Source organism: Poeciliopsis prolifica, unplaced genomic scaffold, assembly GCF_027474105.1.
Source record: "Poeciliopsis prolifica strain line A6 unplaced genomic scaffold, Auburn_PproV2 SCAFFOLD049, whole genome shotgun sequence".
In the NCBI taxonomy this organism is placed as follows: Eukaryota; Metazoa; Chordata; class Actinopteri; order Cyprinodontiformes; family Poeciliidae; genus Poeciliopsis; species Poeciliopsis prolifica.
In genome coordinates, this window is record NW_026562424.1 from 2160615 (window position 1) to 2182345 (window position 21731).

Genomic DNA, 21731 nt, shown 5'->3' on the forward strand with positions numbered 1-21731 from the left:
GCGATTCTGCGGCTCCGTGTGCAGGAAGCCCGCTAATCCCTTTGTCCGAATGCATGTATGCAACTGACAGCGCTTTGTGACCTCCTGGGGCCACGAGAGGTCACTCGAGCAGATAGAGAACTGCAGCTGGTGCAACATGCGATGTGGCAAAACCTTCAGCAAAAAGAAGATTTTGAAACGGCAAAAACACGACACATTACCACTGTGGTCCAGCTTCTACTGCAAATATCTTAGTACACTTCAAATTAGACTGAACTATCTTAGAAGCAACTTTTCAGTAAGATACAGGAGCTTGTTTTAACTATATAATTCTTGAATATTGATGGAAAGGTTATAGATCCATTAGCAGATTTTTTCACTCATAGAAAGACATTTTCTCATCCTATAAGTGAAATAATCTGCCAATGGAACTAGTAACAAACTGCTATTTCTTGCTGAAATGTTCCTTGTAAATAATTTTATCTTATTTCAAGCATGCAAAGATATTTGCACAGGAAAGTATACTTTCACTGTTTTTGCAGTGAAAAAAAAAGAAAGTGATACTCATCCTCTGAAATCACAGAAAGTCCTGGAGAAAGTCTGGCATCTGCTTATTCAATTAGAAGAATTTACAGTTTTCTAACAAAACAAATTCCACACGGCAAAAACACAAAACATTACCAAACGTTTTCTGTCTAGATTCTGTAGCAAATATTTTAGTTCACTTCAAATAAGACAAAACTAACTTACAAGTAACTTTCCTGCAAGATATAGGAGTATTGAATATTGATTAAAATTTACTGTTTTTCCCTTATAATGAGACATGTCCCCCATGTTATCACTTAATCTGCCAGTGGAACTATGCTTTAAAAAAGTTTCATAATAAATTATTGACTTAAAACAAGTTGATATATCTTGTAGTTAGTTTTGTCTTATTTAAAGTATACAAAGATATTTGCGCAGGAAAGTATGCTTGGTGAGATTTTTTTGTTTTTGCAGTGAAAAAATGAAAGTGGTGTTCCTTGAACAATCCAGACCTTCACTTCCATTACACTATCACCAGAAAGCTGTGAAGAAACGCAGAGCTACTACCTCACGCATGTAACCCCAAGAAAGCCCTTGTCATCTTTCATCCCACACCTCCGAATTGCCTTCATTTTCTGGAGGCCCATAAATTGGCTCTTATTGTCCCATAAATGACTCCTGTTGGGGTGGGATTTATAGTCTGGGGTGGCAATAGGGTGTGCAGGAGGGGAAAAGAGGGAGTATAAAATCCACCTTTTGATGTCTTTGCTGCTGAACAGCAACACATGCTGCACCGTACCTTCGCCACACATTGTTCGGCTTTTGATTCCCTCACAAGGAGGCACATTAAATATATGAAAGCGCATTTCTGCTTTCGTTCAATCATGAGAAGTAACGGCTGAATGGGAGTGGAGGGCTACGTTAAGATGTGCCACTTCCTCAGCTGTAATTAAAGCGCTCGGTGCAGGGGGTCTCCAGAAGCCGTGTTTGCTGCACTCCTTCTCCTGACCTTTTAAAATGAGGGATTACCATCAGAACGCCGTGCAGCAACCCAACCTGCAAAAGCCTGGGTGGTATTCTGTTCCTCAGAAGCTTGCATAATATTTTGGTTTGGTCAAAAGCTGCTAAGTATATTCTGATTATGGACAGAGATATATCTTATAAGTTGCTCAATCTGGTATTGTTTGCTTAATGAGCCAATACACCAGAAAGGTGTATTGTGTCATGTAAACTCTTCTATTCATGCAAATAGAAGAGTTTACAGTTTTACACAGCAAACACAACGTGTAATACTACTAAGTATTTTAGTTTAGTTTCACTTGAAATAAGACAAAACTAACTTACAAGCATTTTTTCAGCAAATATGCAAACTTATTTTAAGTCAATAATTTCTTTATATTGATAAAAATGTCCTGGTTCCGCTGACAGATCATATAACTTCCAGTCATACATTTTTCCCGTTTTAAGTGAAAAAAATAACTGAATTACTGACTTAAAACAAGCCCCAACATTTTGCTGAAAAGCTACTTGTAAGTTAGCTTTGTCTTATTTATTCACTAATTTATTTGCACTAAAAATTATATCAATAATATTTGGCAAAATGTGTGTTTTTTCTGCAGTGAGTGATTCACAGTACACACAAAGAAAATTAAAACAGGATGTTTATGGTAAGATTTCGCTCTTCTTTTCGAACAATATGTAAAAATAAGGATGTACCTGAAAATCTATTCACGTAAGAATCACAAATCTCGTTGACTACAATTCAGAAGTGATTATAAAACGTCCCAGAATTGTTCATTATTTAAAAACAAACAAAAACAAAAAACGCTAACTGTTGGCATCCATTTTGTAACTATCCGGGACGTCCTGACGTCACCGGGCAGCCGAGACTGGAACGTACGCATGCGCAGAAAGAACCACAGCAAAAAGGAAAGCGCGAGAGGTTCAACCGGCGTCGTCTTCGTTGGAAGTCAAACATTCTGACTATTCTTTACTTTTTTTTACTAACTTCTGAGAAATACCGAGATTGAACCGTATGAAAGGTTCGCAAAGTGGAACTTGAGGATTTCGGGGAGGCAAACATGAGGAGCCAAGCAACAGCTAAGCTAAGGTACGTCACACCCTCACGCTATGCGACGTGCTGTGTGATTGGTCAGAAGTTTGTTGCAATGTTTATACTTCGCTTCTACTATCGACATGAATACTGAACTGTTTATGCGATGCGGTGAGAAATGATGTACATTAGCGCGATTATTAACAAGTTTTCAAGTTGCTTAAAAAAAGAAACTGTTTTCATTGAAAATGTGCGAAAAACTTTTTATATTTTTTGCTAATAATATTTCCCAATAATCTCCCAAAGTAAGTCTGTTCATACCACGCCATTAAAACATGGCCACCACGGGGAACATCCGGTTGTTGATCACGTGACTCGTGTGCTGCGAAAAAGTGTTTCTGTTGCAATTTTGTGACAATAACCAATTTCTATGGAAACGTTCGTTTTTTGGAATGTTTCCAATGATCACATTTATTGTCGAAATGTCAAATTGCTGAATTGTTCAATGGAAAGGCAGTCAGTGGGGAATGCTGCTTTGAGGTCCAACCGTCTGTATTAATGTTTTCTCTTTGGCTTGTTGCTCATCTGTTTTGTTGTCGTTTGCTCCTATCAGTTGTCTTTATCCTCTATCGTCATACGAATCGTTCACACTCCATCGCCTCGCTGCCTTTCCGGTTGTTTTCTTTCTGCCTTTCGATTCTTTGTGTGCTCACTTCTTTCTCTCTTTCTGGAGCTGATGATCCAGGTGATAGTGACACAGCCTGCTGTATGCCAGTTACCACAGTGTTGACAGCTGGCAGCCCAGGTGCACATGCAGCTGGGAGGACTTTGAGTGTGTGTGTTGTACATATCAGGGACAGAGGGAACACAGGTGTGATTGTGGTGGAGGGATCGTGGGAGAACGGTAAGCGACTGGAGAGCAAAGAAAAGAGTCGTAGTAGTGACCTTTGACCTCTGAAGTTCCCCAGATAAAGCAACTTGGACGCGTTTGGGCATCTCGACGTTCTTTCGTCACTTAAGAATCTGTCTTGGCGAGCCCAACTGAGTCAAGGCATGAAAATATGCTGGTTGGAGCTCAGATGACATCAGCTTCTTCAATTGAACTCTAAAAATGGTTGTGATGACTGGAAAGATAAAAAGTGAAATCCAGACAATTCACCATCTCTTAGAAGTTTTTTCCCTTGCTCCTTCTTTGGTGAGTCAAAGCCAGTTGAGTCATGATGGCGCATTCCTCCTGTGGCGCACCTGCTATCTGTTCCCTTCCTTTCTATTCTTTCGCACCCTTTCCTCTGGGAACATTCCAGGATTCTCCGGTCCTGGACCTTCCCCTCCCTGCCCGCTTCCCCCCATGCACCCTCTCTTGAGAGCGGGAGGCCGCATCGCCGTCACTCACCACTTGGTGATTACCGACACAAAGGGGGCCTTGGTGGAACCGGCCGCGGCCGTTCAACGTGCGCCGCCGCTGGGGAGAGAGAATGGAGGAAAGTCCCTCACCTCGGCCGATTCTACGCCGCTTTCCATCGCCCGCTCCTCCAGCGACGATGACAACTCTGTCAGTGTGGATTACGACAGTGCGGTGTGTGTCGGCACAAGCACCAACAGTGATTAAAGGCGTGCCGCCGCACCTCTGTCGACCCGTTCCTCTTTCAGCTCACTCACTACTTTTCCCTCTAAACCAATTTTGAGATTGAAAAGCTTCTCTTGCTTTGCCAAATAGAGCTCAGACTTTTAATGTTTTGTTTTATGTGGCTCCAATTAACCTTGTTAATGTTATGTTGAAGATGAAAGTCAAGCTCTTTATGGCAAACGGTACCTGAGAAGTTTGTTTTTATAGGAAGTTCACACATAAAGCTATGATTAAAATAGTAAAGACAGTATGTGTTCTCCTCTTTACTTCCAAAATATTCGTTATAGTCATAAAATCAAAAAGAAGAAAGAAAGTCATAGTTGAAAGACTCGTATTTACCAGCCCTGTAGAGGAAACGGCAATCATGTGGAAGAACATGTTCCGGTCTTTGGTTCAGATGAACCAAAGCTGAACTTTCTGCCGTACGTTGCAGAAAACTAACGCTGCACTCAGCTTGGATACACCGTCATCACAGTGAAGCATGATGGTGGCTGCCTCATGCTGTGGGACTTGCTGTTCTTCTTGGCAAGAGTTGACTGTATGAGACTTCAGAAGGGTTGAGGTTCATCTTCAGGACAGTCACTCTAAACATACGTAGAGGTTTAGATTAAAGCCTTTTCATGTGAGAATATCGTAGTCAAAGTTCAGACAGACATTGCAAAGAAAATGGGTAAATCTTTCAGTATCTAGGTGTGCAAAGCTAGTAGAGACATAGCCCAAGAAGTTGCTAAAGTTGCATCAAAAGCTGCTTCCATTACAAGTGTACAGAAAACTTTAATGTTCCACTAATGTTGAAAAAACACAATTTCACAATTGCATTGTTAATATTGAGTAAGAGTATCATAAAAAACCATGCAGCTCTGCTTCTTCCTGTTGTCATCTTCTTCATAGTTCCTGCCAGTGGTTGTTGCTGATGATGTGACTCGTGTAATGTGAAAAAAGTTTCTAGTGGAGTCATCCCAAAAGTAACCCACCTCAACCTAGTGCAAAAAAAAAATATATATATACATATTTTTTTCAAAATTGTTATGTCTCAATTTCTTTTCAAAATATCAAATTGCATTCTGGTGGAAACGCAGCTAATTCTTCCCACATCAAATGTCAAATTCGCCTTCATTTTCACAATTTCACTATTTTTCGTTGGTCCATCAGATAAGATCTCAGAAATATGTTGGAGATTGTGGTTGTAACAGAAGGTGGAAGAACATTCAGGAGGTGTGAATACTGTTGTGAGAAAGAGAGCAGTGAAGGATTGTGGGATGGGAAGGTGGAGGTGGTGCTGGTGGAGCACTCATTTCATGCTGAGGTGTGGAGGCGTACCTCGCCAGCGGTGGGACAAATAAACTGATTTCATTGTGGCGTCAGAGGAAGCCCTGAGGTCGGACTGTTTGGCAGTAGCTCCTCAGTTTCTGATTCATTTTAATCTGGAATGTATCAGATTTTAAATGTTTCTGTCCATTTTGTTGCACATTATCACTTGCACACATGAACTTTAGGACATCACTGCCTTCTCAGCATCCATAAAGACATTGACACAGTGGTAGACAGGTGCGCTCGGAACTGGGAAATTCCCACTTCCCAGGCATGAAAATCCACTGGAATGCCTCTGACGTCAAATTTTCCTTTGGGAAACACCATGACTTGGAAGGTGTACATCAATATGGCCGCTCCTCACGTAACCAGCAGTAGAAACATGTTTACTTTACGAAACACACATGCAAAAATCTCTTAAATCAATGTTACATGTATCATCTTCAACCCTAAGATGAAAAAATGGAAAAACTTAAAATGATGCATGTAAGAGCAACTGAAACCCATTTTTATGGGTGTCTCCATGTTGGAATTCCAACTTCTGGCATCAAACCAGGAAACTGGAACGCAGCGTCAGCTCCATCCATCATCCCATCAGCTAATGCAGATGCACATCCCACTTTTGAAAAGCACAAATCATTTCACTTTGCATTCAAGGCTTCTGACTCACTATTTCTGATCAATGTAACATTCTGAGATCTTGAGTGAAGAATTGGAAATATCAAACTTCTCCCACCCAAACAGCCATCTTGGTAATTGCTGAGTCAGATCCTCCTTCGCACCTGCATCAGTTTACAGGCATATTAACAAAGTTTTATGAACATTTACAATGATTTTGCCTTGCAGAAAGAACACTTTCAAGCTTTTTTTTAACCTTCTCTTCCTCTTTGATTGTGCATTACACACACTTTCCTCTGTGCTTTTCCTCTCAAGCCACCTTTCCCCCTAAACTTTACTTCTTTCCTTCGCCCCGTTTCTCCCCGTTCCTCCCCGTTCTCTCCCTCCTTTTTGGCATCGGCTGCAGCATCTCTTTTAAGGCACATGTCAAGGGAACTGTCTGCTGCTTTCAAAGGCCTTTGTGTCCAGCCTTTCTTCCCCTTAATTTGGTTTCCCTAAAACGTTTTCCCATAGCTCGGCTGTCTCGCCCCTTTCTCTCCCGGCTTTCCTTTCTCCTCTCGGCTCTTCCACAGTCTCAGCAGGAAAGCCATTCCCAATGTATTTCACTAGAAAAACACCTGAAATATTGCTATTAAAACTCACAAAGTGACTTTTAAACTAAGGAGTCATACGTAAGTAATAGGGCATATGTGAGGATTATTGCTTAATAAATAAAAAAGAAAACATTTTGGAGTTTTGAAAGGTTTAATTTTGACCAAATGTGGGTAAAGGATTTGATAAAAAGTTACTCAAGTACTGAGCAACTGATTAAATTATGAACTGTATAATATTTAAAAATGAGTTCATCAGATGGACCAAAATATAAAGTTAGGTGGGAATTTTGGTGTTTTAGGGACAAAAATGACAATAATTTATATAAATAACAAAATATAACTAAATCTGGCAAAAGAAAATATTTCCAAATCAGTTTCTTTCAATAAAAAAAATACATGAAACTTTAACGGAAACTGCAGGTGTGTGTCTGAGTCTGGTGAATTTTAGGTTTGTTTTTAATTCAGTGGGTAGAAAATAATAAAATTTCACTAAAGTAAAAGTAGAAATACTTCATAATAAAATTACAGTGTAGTAAAAATACTCGTACAGTATTTTTTCTTTCAAAAAGTTACTCCAGTAAATGTAATTGAGTAAAATAACTAGCGACAATACGCTAGCTAATGCTAAAACAGCAAGTTAAATGCGATAACCATGGCAACCAGCATACAAGTCTTTTTCATGATATTTCATGCAAATGATAAAAACTAGTAAAAACTTTACTGCTCTGAAAGTAGGTGGATTCTTGATAGTAAGAAACTGATTTCTTACTATTTTCAATTCAATACAGCGTTTGTGTTTACAGTGCAGGAGGAAGGTGAGGAACCCGCGCAAACCTGGACTTTGTATCAAATTCATCTCTTTGCAAAATAGTTTCCAGCTTTCAGCCATCAAAACACTGTCACATCAAGTCTTCTCCATCCCTCCTATCACACACACACACACACACACACACACACACACACACACACACACACACACACACACACACACACACACACACCACACACACACACACACACACACACACACACACACACACACACCCTCCGTTCGTCGCTTCGGAGCTTTGCTTACATAAACAGAGAGAAAATCTGCGTGCCGACATTTCACCAGGTCTAACCCTGAGAGCTGCAACGTTGGGAATAATTTAGGTGTAACTGGAAATATTTCTCATGATTTCATGCGTGGTTGAAAGTGGTAATCAATCTGTTTGAAGTGGTGGCCTGTCTCATAAAGGGCTGCTTTCACCGAGCTGCTTAAAACGAGCTTAACTGATTATGGAAAATGGGAAAATTGTTTTCACCATCCATGCCCATTTACGGTATTATTTTTTTCACAGTATGGGAAGTTTTTTCTTGGACCAAAAACATAAAAAGTGCGACGTAAATTGAAGTCTTTCAGTACGTATCTGAATCCTGACCTCGGAGATCTGTGATGTTTCTCTGGGGGAAGCAAACCTTGAAGAGTTTTCCTAAAGCTCGACTCCAAGGCTGCGGCTCTGGGTCCCCAGCTGTGAGCGTTTTGATGGTTGGCTGGGTTCAGACAGCAAAAACAACCTTTTCCCCTGCATGTCAGGCCAAAGGTAAAAGGCCCTGCGAGTCAGCGAGGGGTCAGGAAGTGAACGCGCTCCTATTCTCTCGTCTGCGGCGCAGAGATGCTACGGCGGGCCGCACCTGGCTGTGGGGTCCGGCCGCAAAGTTGAGGGTCAGTTCGATGCAAACAAAAATGTATTCATGAATAAATAAACCACGCCAACCAACCTGTTAACCACCTTGCCTGTGGGGGCGCTGCATCAATAATCACTTAATCACATAAAAACCTGTAAAGAAGAGACTGAGCACATCTTCCTTCTTCATGATATGTAAACAAGAAATGGAGTGGCTGTTGGATTTCTCTTGTCTTTGGCTAAAGACCATACTAGCGCTTAGTTAGCGTGTTTGTTTTGGTTATATTTACCCAGAATGCCTTGCGTTGTAGTCCACTACTTGCTTTTAGAGCAGGGGTCCCCAAAGTGGGTCCTGGAGGGCCAACATCCTGCATGTTTTAGTTCTCTGATTTAACGCCCCTGGATTAAATGATGGCTCGTCAGAAGCCTAAGAAGAACACTGACATTCTGGAAAGGTTGTTGGTACCACCAAGGAGAGAACTAAAGCATGCAGGATGCCGGCCCTTGTTTTAGGGTGTTCTCTGGTCATGCATTTGAACTGAACCAGAGTTCACTTCGACTGAACAGAGACCGAGGTTGGAAGGTGAACCAGAGTTCGCTATTACACGTTCACACCTTCCCAAACAAAATGGACTTTCTCTGCAAATGGACTGGAGTTGGATAAAAAGTGACTAAACTGGCTCTGGATTCCCAGCTGTGAGCGCTTTGATGGTTGGCTGGGTTCACACAGCAAAAACAACCTCTCCCCTTGTAAGTCAGGCCAAAGGTAAAGGGCTCTGCAAGTCAGCGAGGGGTCAGGAAGTGAAAGTGCTCCTATTCTCCCGTCTGCGGCATCGAGATGCTACGGCGGGTCACCCAGGTTCACGCCTGGCTGTGGGGCCCGGTCGCAAAGTTGAAGGTCAATTAGAAGCAAATGGCTTTCGTCATATCCACCCAGTTGCACGCCTCTTTTGTATTTTCCTGAGTGTCTTAAGGACTTGATCTGACCCTGGCCGGCTCCCTCTTACTTCACATCGCTCAATAACAATCATCCATCTAAGAGGTCGTGAAATTGACTGAATCTGTGGGGAATGCGCCTGACGTGCTTTCAGAAAGCTGCTCCTGTCCCTGTAATGCAATCTCTTTGTTGATTCGGCAACAGTCTGTCTCCACTGAGGGGGGCAACTTTAAAAAGAGACATGCAGGGGCACAAAAGAGGCTTTAACTGTCAAAAATGAAATGAATTTCAGTTGTTTTCTCTCTTGTTTTTGTCTTTGGAAAAGCTCAGGAGATTCAGGATTGGGACCAAGATTGTTTTATGGACTGCCAGCAAACAGCCTTTTTATCTGTTTTATGCAACTTTACTTGAATAAACTGAAAAATCCTGATCTGAACTCACAGATCCAAATGGGCCAGTGTTTTTCAAAGTGGGGCTCACCAGGGGGCGCCAGAAAAAATTAATTATTAGATTAAAAATAACTCGAATCTAATAATTTCTTGCATAAAATCTCATCTATTTTTCAATCATTATTATAAAATATAAATTAACATAATGTATTAAAATGTTATTTACCATTTTATCAAGCTCCTTTGCTTCTCAAGCTAGCCATAACAACAACAAACTGGGAAAGTTGTTGACAATGAAAAAAAAACAAACCAACAACAGCAAAAATCTGACAGCTCCTGGTCGACTAAAATCAGAAGGTATCAGGCTCCTGGCCTGTAGGGGGCGCTGCACTAACAAACTGACACGACTGAAGGAAACGACATGAGAACTTCAGAATGAGACACTGAGCGCCGCTTCTTTCTTCACAAGATGGAAACAAAAATGGAGTAGTGTCAGATTTTAGCAGCTGGAGGAGATCCCAATTACCATAAACCGTTTCTCCCACTAGCGTTAGCATTAGTATGTTTGTTTTGGTTGTATTTACCCAGAATGCCTTGCAGCCTGTTTTCTGCTTTTGAGAACAACGTCAAGTGATCTCCGGTCTGCACCAGTTCTTTTTTGATTCGATGACACGTTCCCATCTTTGTTCCCCAATCAAGCCAGACTTTCTAGACAAATGGACTGGAGATGGATCAAAGTGGCTATTATATTCTTATTTCTCTTAAACCATTTCTGTATAAACCAAAGCTATTTTTTGGCAATCACTAAAGAAGTGACCAAAATAAGTCCTAAATTCTCCCGCAAAGCAGCTGGCCACAGAAGAGAAGGTTTCCATCTTCCATTTGTAGAATGACAGCGCCCACAGGAAAATATTTCAAACATTTCAGTGAAGGCTGGAAGAATAGCTATCAGAAGAAACAGCATGCAAAAGCAGCTGGCAGGGGATTCAACCGATGTGAGATGAAACTGTGTATCCAAAAAGTAAAAGCGTTGAACACGAGGAGCAGAGGCAGGCATGCTGAGGTGAATAAAGAGATATTTGAATTGTTGGAGGAGGAAGAGATGTAGAGAATGACGCTTCTGTCCGTGAACATCTGGATTCAAACCACCTGTGTCTGCCCAAAGCGAGGACACGGAAATGTTGCACACAGATGCAAGGAATGATGCCGTCACTCGCACCCAGCGGGAGAATTCGTTAGCCTCGCCAACTTTCTCCTGCTCGCAAAACTTTTAACATGTCATCCCCAGAGCATGTGTTTCTCAAAACAAATGAGGAACATGTTTTGTTCTCAAGAAAGAAAAATGTTTCTGCGTTGAGAAGCTCCACGGAGAAACAACCAAACCAGGGAAAGTCGAGGGATTAGGCACCCGGCTCGCTTTGAAATGTTATCCTCACAATTGTTTTTATCAAAAGATTTGATTTATTTATTTTAAATCTGCAGATGGAGCGCTGAAGGCATGCAGGGTCATTATTACAGGTACTTTTAAATGCGACTGGGAACCCAGCTGGTCTTTATAACAACGTATTAAAACAGTTGTTGAAAGAAGATAAGGAAGAAAAAGAGGAGAAAATATACCCTCAGAAATTTTTGTGAGATTGAAAAGTCATTTATTTACTTGGAAAACCTCAGAAATTTTGAGATTGTCAGAATTTTACAGAAAATACAAGAAAATTTCTGAGTTTCAAAAGTCAAAGATTTTCTAAAGTAAGTCTCAGAAACTAGAAAATTAGACATTTATGAGGTTGGTCAAAAATTTGCTTTACAAAACTTTGTAGAAATTTTCTAGAAAAAACTGAGTGTAATGTCAAAAAAATATACAGAAAAAAATGTCAAAACTTGACTAGAAAAAAAGAAGAGATTAAATCAAAAGGTTTCTCGTGAAAAACTTCAGCTTTTCTAAAGCTGAAAGTTTACTAGAAAATAAACTGAGAAATTGTGAGATTAATATCAGAAATTTTGTGGAAAAAACAAAAAAAGTTTTAAAAGTCTTACTTTTTCTACTTTTGAAAATAATAAAAAAAATTCTAGCAAATTTTTGACATTAAAAATGAAATCTTTTTTTTTTTCAGAAAATTTTTGGAGAAACTTATGAAATTTTCCCCAAAAAAGTTTAGGAGTAAAAGGAAATTTGCTCCATTTCCTTTTCTATCTACAGTGGCTCTAAAATAGGTACAGAGAAGCTTTATTAGTGGTGGAGAACAGGTGGCTGAATGGAAACTGGGCGCAGCTGTGAGGGGAGACCAGACAGGCGGGTTGAGGGAGAGAAGAACAGGGGAGGAGTAAACAGACTGGAACAGGCAGAAGATGAATCTAACACAAACTGAATATGAAGAATGACTAACTACTGCAGAACTAACCTGAGTAAATAAACAACAAAGGAAAGATTGATCAAAAAGAGACAGAAATGAAGACTGAGTATAAATAAACAGTAAAAATTCAAACACTGAAAAAATGTAAACAACTCGGGCTCCTGAAGACAGATATTTGCCTTTAGATTCAACCAGTTGCAGAAAAATAAAAGCAAAGAGCTGAAACTTTAAAAGAAGGCCAAATAATCTATGAATATCACAAACCCACGGCTTCTTTTGTAGTCCTGGTGTTTGATTTAATCAAAATGCTATACGTCTGGAGCAAAAATGTTCAGAGGTCGTCCTGTAAAACCGACATTAATTAACAAATAAATCCACAGAGCGTCTATGTCTGCGAGGCTTTAGTGAATCATTGGTCCTGTCTTTGATCAAACAGGTTATTTGCGGTCGGGATTAGATGAAGATCATACTCGGTAATCATCGTTCTGGAGCAGAGCAGCGCGCTCCAGCTTCATCATCCCGTCTGCTTGTAAAGGGATACCCGGCACTTTTCTGCACCATTGGCAGCTGTGATTGACCACAATTAGGCAAATTACAGCCCATTTTAATGACTGGGACAAATTGATGACAAGGTTTATAGAAGCAGCTGTCCTCATTTTCACCACATAACTCTGAGGCAGCTGAGCGACCCTAAGAGGCTTCCAGAGAGGAGGAAGAAATGTATGGAGAGGGATCTGCAGGAGACTGACATGACATGATAAACAGGATGTTTAATGTCTATGACTGTTGTCATGAAGTGTCATTTGGTGAATAATGACACTTCATGCAAAGTTGCATTCAAAGTTGCATCAAAAGTCTGTAAAAGTGTCAAATTTGCAATAAAAGTGTCTTTATTCACAGAATAATGCAAAGTTAATACATTTAATGGACTTTTCCTGCATATTTGGATTAAGAGTTGCACTGAAAGTTCATTAAGTGTCAACATGACATTATTTTGTTGACGTTTACACTTTTAAAGCAAAGTTGCATTAAGAATTGCATTAAAAGTCCATTAAAAGTATAAACTTTGGATTGGTAAATAATGACACTTTCAATGGACCTTTAATGTAAATTTGCATTGAAAGTGTCGTTATTTACAAAATGCCATTTGCTGACAGCAGTCATAAACATTTATGAAAACACCTTCATGGTTTTCATGGTTTTGTGTCAGTCTTGTTCAGACTGTTCATATAAACCATTACTGAACGAATCCTATGTTGGTGGAGGTGTTTTGTTGGATGTGTGTGTGCATGTGTGTTCATGGTGTTGAGTATCGTCCAGGACCGATCTGTAGTCACTACCGCATCAGAGCAGCAGGTGGCCCAGGCGCTGTCGATTGCAGGAAAATGCTTTCAACCAGAGTTGGGTTACCGCCGAGCAGCGCAGACATCTGAGGGATGCCAGGAATGTCGCTCCGCAACAAAGGCACCTTTCGGCCATTTTTATGTTTTATATAACTGCAATTAAAACTTGAACGGGAAAAAGAGATAAAGTGTGAGTTTTCATATTGAAAAGGCAACTGACTGGATCTGAATATTAAACACCAAAAACAAAATGGCGTTCCAAGCAGATTTAGTTTGGAAAATTGTAATTCCATTGACTAGAGAAATGTTTTAAAACTGAAACCTTTCACTGTGGAATTATTAACAATTAATAAGCATAGAGCAGACGCTGATTTGGTTTAGTAGATATAATTTCTGACAGAGTTCAGTAATTCTATGCAGCTTATTGCAAAATATTCATGCCAATTTAGAGAAGATCTGTTTTGCAAAACTAAATTTGTGCACTTCTACTTGAGTCTCTGCAGCTTCTAAAAACAATCCAGTGCTTAAAAAAAACAGCCTTCCTTTGGTAAGTTCATGATTTTTTAGTGTGTGGAAAGTGAGCCTTTTCAAAAACCTCCCAATGGGCATGGCGCCGTAGCCTAGCAGCCCAACCCTGTTACCTAGAAACCGAAGTGAACTCCAGCTGGTTTTACCATTGTATGTACTGTACAATGGCTGCTGGAAAAGATGAACTTATTGTTGTTGACTATTCATCCAGAAACCACTTGCTGCATTCTTGTAGGCTGTGCAGGAGGTTCCACTTCTGCTTTTCGAAGATGTATGGCAGAACCACATTAAGAGCATATTTTGTCCTGTTCATTGGTTTTTATGTTACTGGTTTTCATGAACCAGACACCGCTCCAAAAGCAGTAAGCGAACTACAGCGCAGGGTATTCTGGGTAAAAACAACCAAAACAATGCTAGTGTTAGCCTAGCGCTAGCAGTAGGAATGGCTTGTGGTCTCTAACCTAAAGACAAAAGAAAAATCCCACTGTAAAAGTCTGGAGCTACTCCATTTTTGTTTACATTTAATCAAGAAGGAAGTTGCGCTCAGTGTCTACTTCAGAGTTTTTGTGTCGTTTCCTTCAGTGGTTCTTAGTGCAGCGTCCCCACAGGCCAGGATGGGAACAGGTTCCTGAAAAGGTTTGGTTGGTTTGGTTTATTCATTTACAAAAATGCAAACAAATTTGTTCTGATTATCTACTGTTTCTGTTTATTGTCTTGATATGTTTTTACAGTTTTTCTTTCGGTGCTTATCAACTTTGTGATATTGACCTCGCATTCACTTGGTATCCTATCGGCACCAGAGTATGCAGTATCACACACCTCTAACACAAATTACCACAAAATCCGCTAGCAATTAGGCCAGGGCGTCCCAAACTTTTCCTCCAAAGAGGAGGGAGGCTTTTGTTGCAGCGCCCCCACAGGTGAGGAGGGGAACTGCTCACTCAAAAAGTTTGGTGGGAAAGAGAATAGAAAATGTAACAATATTGCAATTTGGGCCCCAAAACAAAGCGAGTCTACCAGATTATCAGATGCTAACGCTGTTGTTTAAGGGCTGATCTTAACTCTTCGTCTTCAGAGCCACAGAGACGGCATGATTAATGGTGAATCTGGTTTTTCTTTGTCAAAAAGAAAATCCAGAGGCCACACATATCTGCTTCTATAGAACTTCTATAACACCAGAATTGTTTTTAATGGAGCACTCGCTGTTCTCCCGTTTGCATCTCGTTAACCAACTGATGCAAATTTCAAAGCTGTAATCTGATAAAAACGCTCTGCAAACTGATAGATGTCAGGTTGAGTGTTTGACTGACTGCACTGAAGTAAATGGTTTTAAAACAAAACATGCGAAATCCGTACATGTGTTAAAAAAACATTCTAATACGCCAATGAACCAAAGTAGGAGGCGTGTAGTTTAAGGCGGCATGGTATTCCCTGAAATCACTGGAGGTCATGAAATTGAGCCTAATTCCCTGGAATGCTGCCTTCGTCTGCACATGTCGATAAAAATAAAGCTTATTGTGATTGTGGAGACTCGGCCTCCAGCAAGAGTAATGAAAAGAAAACTGGCTCAGCTCCCAACGGGAAAAGCTCACCTTCCACCGTGATTCCTAGACGGATACATACCCACAGGAAGTATGCGAGTCCCTGGAGTTTGGTATCCATGGACGATTGGACCCAAACAGGTCAGGAACCTGCTGCTGGGAGCTTCTCAGCTCATATTTGTTTTTCACCTAAAGTTTGTAGAAATATAAACTTGGTAGAGCAGAGAAGCCAAATTGCTCGCTTCATATTAAGCCCTAAAAATGTAATTTTTCACATAGAGCCGAACTTTAGCGTTTTAATTTTGGTTAATTCCACCTGGAACCTTTGTGTTCGCACGTTTCTGGTAGGCTTGTAAATTTGACACACAAGCAACATCTATAAACAACTGCAATGCATGACAAAGCTAATTTCATCATCAATTGCAAGGTTTTTTTTTCCTAGCAAATTTTTTGACGTTTCAAACCCAGAAATTTCCAAGTTTTTTCTAGACAATTTCTGAAATCCCAAAATTAGAAAAAAAATTCTTGCTACTTCATTTACTTTTCAAACTCATAAATGTTCACGTTTTTTGTTTAAAATTTTTTATATCAATCTTAACATTTCTGAGTTGCTTTTTTGCAGTTGTTTACCTTTTTAAGGTAAAAGATTTCCGTGTTTATTCTAGAAAATTTCTCTAATTAATCTCCAAATTTGAGATTTTTTTTCATGCAGTTTTTTTAACGTTCAAACTCAGAAATTTCAAAGTTTTTTTTCTAGAAGATTTCTGAATTTAATTCTAAATTTTTTTAGTTTTTTGGCAGTAATACTCTTATTTTTTCCTCCTATTTACAATAGGGTGTTATAACCCCCAAATATCTGTTTTGTACAACTTCCACATGCAGTCATATTGCATTTTATCTCACTTTTATGTCATGAAAGTGAGAAATGTATTATAAAGCTGCAAATCTGGCCATAAACAACGGCAAAAAAATTCAAAATACAAGATAATTCTTGAACAATAAATCTGTGTGCTTTGGCCCAAAAGCTGAAAATGGATCATTGTTGGGTTTTTCAGCAGAATATGATTCAAGTTAACACATAAATGGTCCAATCTGTTGGGATATTTTGGATAATTGAGTTTACTGTAATGTTCCATAACATCATGTGAACTAGATTTTTTTTTCTAGAGTGCCTTGAAACGACAAAAGTTGGTGCAATATAAATAAAATTGAATTTAGTTGAAAATTGACCTTTATTTCCATTTTAAGTCAGATATTCTTCTGCAGACCAGCAGCCTTCATGGCGAAGACCGCACATAAAGCCGCTCTGCCCCATGACTCTATCCGTCAAGGTGTTTGTCAGCCTGCAGCTTTCATCTCAGGTATAAAAGTGAGAGCACACATGTGTAACCCTCCATGTTTTGGGGGGTAACAGGGTGGGGTGGGGGTGCCCACTTGGCCCCTAATTGAATCCAGATGTTGGCAGTTTAAAAAACAAGAATGAAAGGAAAAAAAGGAGTAAAATGTTAATTAAATATGCTGGAAACCTTACTGAAAATAACATGTAAAATTACATGTGATTCAACAAATAGGCAGATTTAGTGTGGAGATTTTATTATAACAACTTTTGGGAGTTCATAGGAGCTAAAAATTAAAAAATAAAACACAAATTCACAAAAATTTATTTGAACAATTCGTCATGCGTACATGCTTGTCCTTGCAAAGGTAGCAGGTATCTACGGAAGAGGATTAGTGCCATTCAAAAGAAAAAATATGACTTTAATCTCAGAGTTCTGACTTTAACCTCAAGTTTTTTACTTTAATCTTAGTTTTGAATTTTTTGAGATGTTTGACTTTTTCTCAGATTTATTTTTTCTTAGATTTTTCTCAGATATTTGACTTCTGTTTTGAAACTCAACATTTCTAAATATGAAAAATTTTGACTTAAAACTCAGAAAATGCCCACGTTTATGTTCTAGAAACTTTGAGATTAGTCTCAAAATTTCTGAGTTCTTTTAGCACATTTTTGACTAATAAAGCTGATAAATTTATTCTTTAGTAGAAATTTACTCCTCAGCATTTACGACCAAGGAGCTAAGTTTATTTAAAGTTTCTTTGTATTTGTTAGCTTGATCTTGAAATAGCACCATTCAACCTAGCAGTTAGCCTTGAGCAGTTAGCCTTGAGCTGTTAGGATTGAGCTGTTAGCCTTGAGCTGTTAGGATTGAGCTGTTAGCCTTGAGCTGTTAGCCTTGAGCTGTTAGGATTGAGCTGTTAGCCTTGAGCTGTTAGCCTTGAGCAGTTAGCCTTGAGCTGTTAGCCTTGAGCAGTTAGCCTTGAGCTGTTAGCCTTGAGCTGTTAGCCTTGAGCTGTTAGCATTGAGCTGTTAGCCTTGAGCTGTTAGCCAGATACTCACAGTTAACATGCTACATTGTTCAGGTGAAAACAGCATTTATGACCAAGATGCTTAGTATATTTAGAGCCTTTAAAATGTTACTTGTTAGCAGGATCCCTTCCTTAGCATAATTTAAGCTCTTTAATTTTTGTATTTAATTGGTATTTTCAGTGGTAAATCAGAGCTTTATTTATTGGTTTATTTTAATCAATTTCTGTGAAATTTAAAGGTTAGGTAGAGGATGGATCAGCCTGAAAAGTGAGAGATTCGTGACTTTCCAGAGAGGTTTGGTTGTTTTCTCATTAAACACATTTTGTGTTGTGAAAGCAAGCCTGACTCATCTGTATTTAATTTTTTTTATTTAAGGGTTGTAATAAACAGAGAGGCGACACAGAATCCCCTTTTGTTCCTTTTAGCTTCACTTTGTTTGTTTTATTTTCTTTTATTTGTCTTCAGAAAAACATGAAAATTGAAGAGACGTTCACATTCCAGTGAGCTTATGAAGCTCTGTCAGCTGGATGTCATTATGGATGCCTTTGGTGTGGCGCCCTCCTGACTAGGGAGCCCTTGAATTTGGCCCCTAAAAATTTGATAACTGTCATTTGTAGGTTTTTTAATATTCAAACATGTATACATGTTTTTACTGCGGAAGAGGAGTGTAGGAACTTCTTTTTTGAAGCTATTTTAAACTTTTGAGTGTTTTTAATTATGTGTAAAGCTGTTTCATCTCTTCCTGAAATTACCTGTGTGCAGGTTTGAGGTTTGAAATGATGTTAAAACAAAATTTGAAAGGAAGACTTTTAGTCCTGTCTTGCAAACTCGGCAGAATCTGCTCCATAAGAAAACGCCGGCAAATGGATATCAAACAGCAACACATTATATCCCAGTCAGAAGAGATTTAAGAGTAGATGAGGAGCAAAGCCTCTACAAATGGAGAAAACATGAATTAATGGTAAATCATACCACCAAGAGTGACCATTGTACCAAAACGCTTTCTTCGTGTCTTCCATCATTCTCTCTTTGCCCATTTCTTGTGTAATATACTGCAAAAAAAGGCCAATAGTGCCACAAAATTGTAAAAGTTTATTGTCTAAGACATGAAGTAACCGTCTTGCATTCACACCAGTCCCGTTTGGTCCACTTTGGTCCCGTTTGGTCCACTTTAGTCCGACTCTGGTTTGTTAATCTAGAAAGTCCAGTTTGTTTGGTGAGGTGTGAATGCTAATTGATCTCTGGTCTTTCTACAAACCTTAGTCCCGGTTTGGTTGAAGAGAACTCTAGTGCCGTTCGAATGCGTATATGAACAGGAAGTGGACTAAAAGCACACGGCATTCTGGGTAAATTCAACCAAAACAAACGCGCTAGCTTAGTGTTAGTTGGAGAAATGACTTATTGTCTTTTGCCAAAGACAAAAGAGAAATCCAACAACTGCCACTCCATTTTTGTTTACATCTCATGAAGAAGGAAGTTGTGCTCAGTGTCTTCTTCACAGGCTTTTGTGTCATTCCTTTAGTGGTTCTTGGTGCAGCGTCACAAATATAATTCCTTAATGGCAGGTTACATTAAGCCTTAATGACCAATTAAGATAGTTTTAGGATACTCTTCCATTTAGAGGTACTGAAGTGTTTTAATTAGATTTTACTAAGAGATTGTAAAGGAGAAGTTGTTCTGACATTAGTCCTAACTGTTCACTAGTCATTGTGAAACAGAACTGAAACCATATTTTTTACTTTTTTTTTTTTTAACTCTCAATCACTGTAACCACAATGTGAACACACAAATTAAGCCTTCCTTTGCCCTGAAAGAAAGGCCTAACCATCGACTCACCATCGCGCTACAGAGGCGTTTTATTGCCCTGTGGGTGCGGTCGCAGAGTGGCATCTTTCATCAGGCGAAGCCCTCACTCCACGCCGCTGTGGGTTTATTTGGTTTGATAGGTGGTGGGCTGCCTGTATTTTCTCAGGTGCTTGTGTTGTTGAACCAAAATCCTGACTCCTGCTTTCTCTGGCAAACCCAACGGCCCGGCTGTCCAGAACTTCCTCTGGCGAACCAGCAAAGGGAGTTTTGCTTCTTGTGTGTGTCAGGAAGCGGCCGGTAACCCTTTAGACAAACCGGATGAACGTTAATGAAGAGGACGGTTTGAAGTGGGCTCCTTGAAGCTGCAGATACCTTCTCAACTCGCATGTGACATTGGTTTATTGGGTCAGTGAGGGAATTAATGTCAAGCCTGTCGAAGAGCAACAGAAAATATGTTTGAGGTCAAACATCCGTGGTGGGTTTCCACCGGGTGGGTGAATAATGAGCCAGAAGTTGTCATTAGTTTTTCCGGATCTGCTTGGAGGGAGAGTTTTTCGGGCAGAACCGAGTCCTTTTGAGCAGCGGAGCAAAGTCACAACAGAGATGAGAGAATGACCCTGTGACGCTGGATGGTTGGGAGAGTCTGTCACATGCTATCTGAGGTTTATTTTGTCAATTTGTTTTGTCCAGTAGTACCTTATATGGATTTAAGGTGACAAGAAACCCTGAAACAGCTCATACACTGTAAAAATACAAATCTTACCAAGTATTTTTGTGTAGTTTCTGGTGCAAATATCTTACTACATTTGAAGTTCACTTCCTTCACTGCTTCACTGTGCAGTATTGCTCGTTTTAGCTTTTATATTAGTTTTGCTGCAATCCACTGGTACACAATCAAATGAGATTTATTTGGTATTTTTATTATAATATTCTGGTGAAAACTGGGACAAATATGATTTACTATTCTGCTGCTTTTCTTATAATAACTGACATTTTTAGTCAAACTTAACATAAACAAGGATAAAGACAAATTGGCCTAATTGGTGGACTATAGCCTCTGGTATGCTCCTTCATTGTTGTGTAGACACTCTGATGCTTTGAAAAGTCTTCGAATGAGCGAAAGTTCACATTTTTTGGAACATTCACCTTCAACCCGAGTTGCGCACTGTTGGTCACTGCTTATTACACAGATAAATTGGTCTGTAGCCGTGTGTCTGAGTCTGCAGACACACGGCTATCCATCAGTCCTGTACCTCTCATCCGGGGTCAAAGTCGCCAGGGCAGCGATCCGAGCTGAACCGCCTGACCTCCTCTCTTCTTCTCCAACACTTCTAGCTTCTCCCAGTGGATGCTGAAGCTTTCTCTGCAACATGTTTTCAGCTTTTCTCCTTTGACATGGCCACAATGTCATGTTCTGAAATTGAAGCAGAAAGTGAGATGAAACCGGATGTCAACTAGACTTTGACGTTTTGTACTAAATGAATTGCAATCGCTTCAGTGGAAGCTAAATTACACATCAGTAAGAGAAAAGGATAAGTATGGAGTCATGTGGATAAGTCATCGGTTCACCTTCATCCTGCACAATTCCATTGTTGTTCCAGCTGGATCTTGACCTGGTATATGAGCTGGTTAAGATGTGCATGAGAACAATTTCAAGGCACTGCAAGTAGAAGAGCTATCAAAACCAAGACTAAGACGCTAATATTAGCTGATGTTAGTTTATGCAACGGGCCACATGCAAAACAACCTCAAGCATTCAGTATGTTCTGGACACAGGTAGCTAACTTCATATTTGTTGCTAACATCGACTAAATATCATTGGGTTATGGTCTGGTAAAGAATTTTGGTACAAAGGCAGGTTGATAACATTAGCTAGCTAACATTATAGTTTGCCATTCTTTGTGCTGTTCACAGTAGAATTTGCAAGATGGTGTGTGTTTTCTTCTGGATGTTATTTTACAACTATATTCTTTTTGACTTATGTAATATTTAGCTTTCCCCCCCACTTTCTTAAGAGTCTGAGCAAAAATGCATAATTAGCCAAGAGTTGATTCTGCACCTTTCATGTCCAATGAAAGCAGGAATGTTAACAAATGAA

General features: G+C 39.6%; 1 long non-coding RNA gene across 1 annotated transcript in view; it reads left to right on the forward strand.

Moving 5' to 3' along the window:
• The first annotated feature begins 2394 nt into the window (after nt 1–2394).
• The window catches only part of LOC129377685 (uncharacterized), a 48647-nt gene continuing 29310 nt past the window's right edge, over nt 2395–21731 (forward strand). Inside the window, exon 1 of the long non-coding RNA XR_008607959.1 lies at nt 2395–2614. This is a non-coding gene — a long non-coding RNA (uncharacterized LOC129377685). The remainder of the gene's footprint in view (nt 2615–21731) is intronic.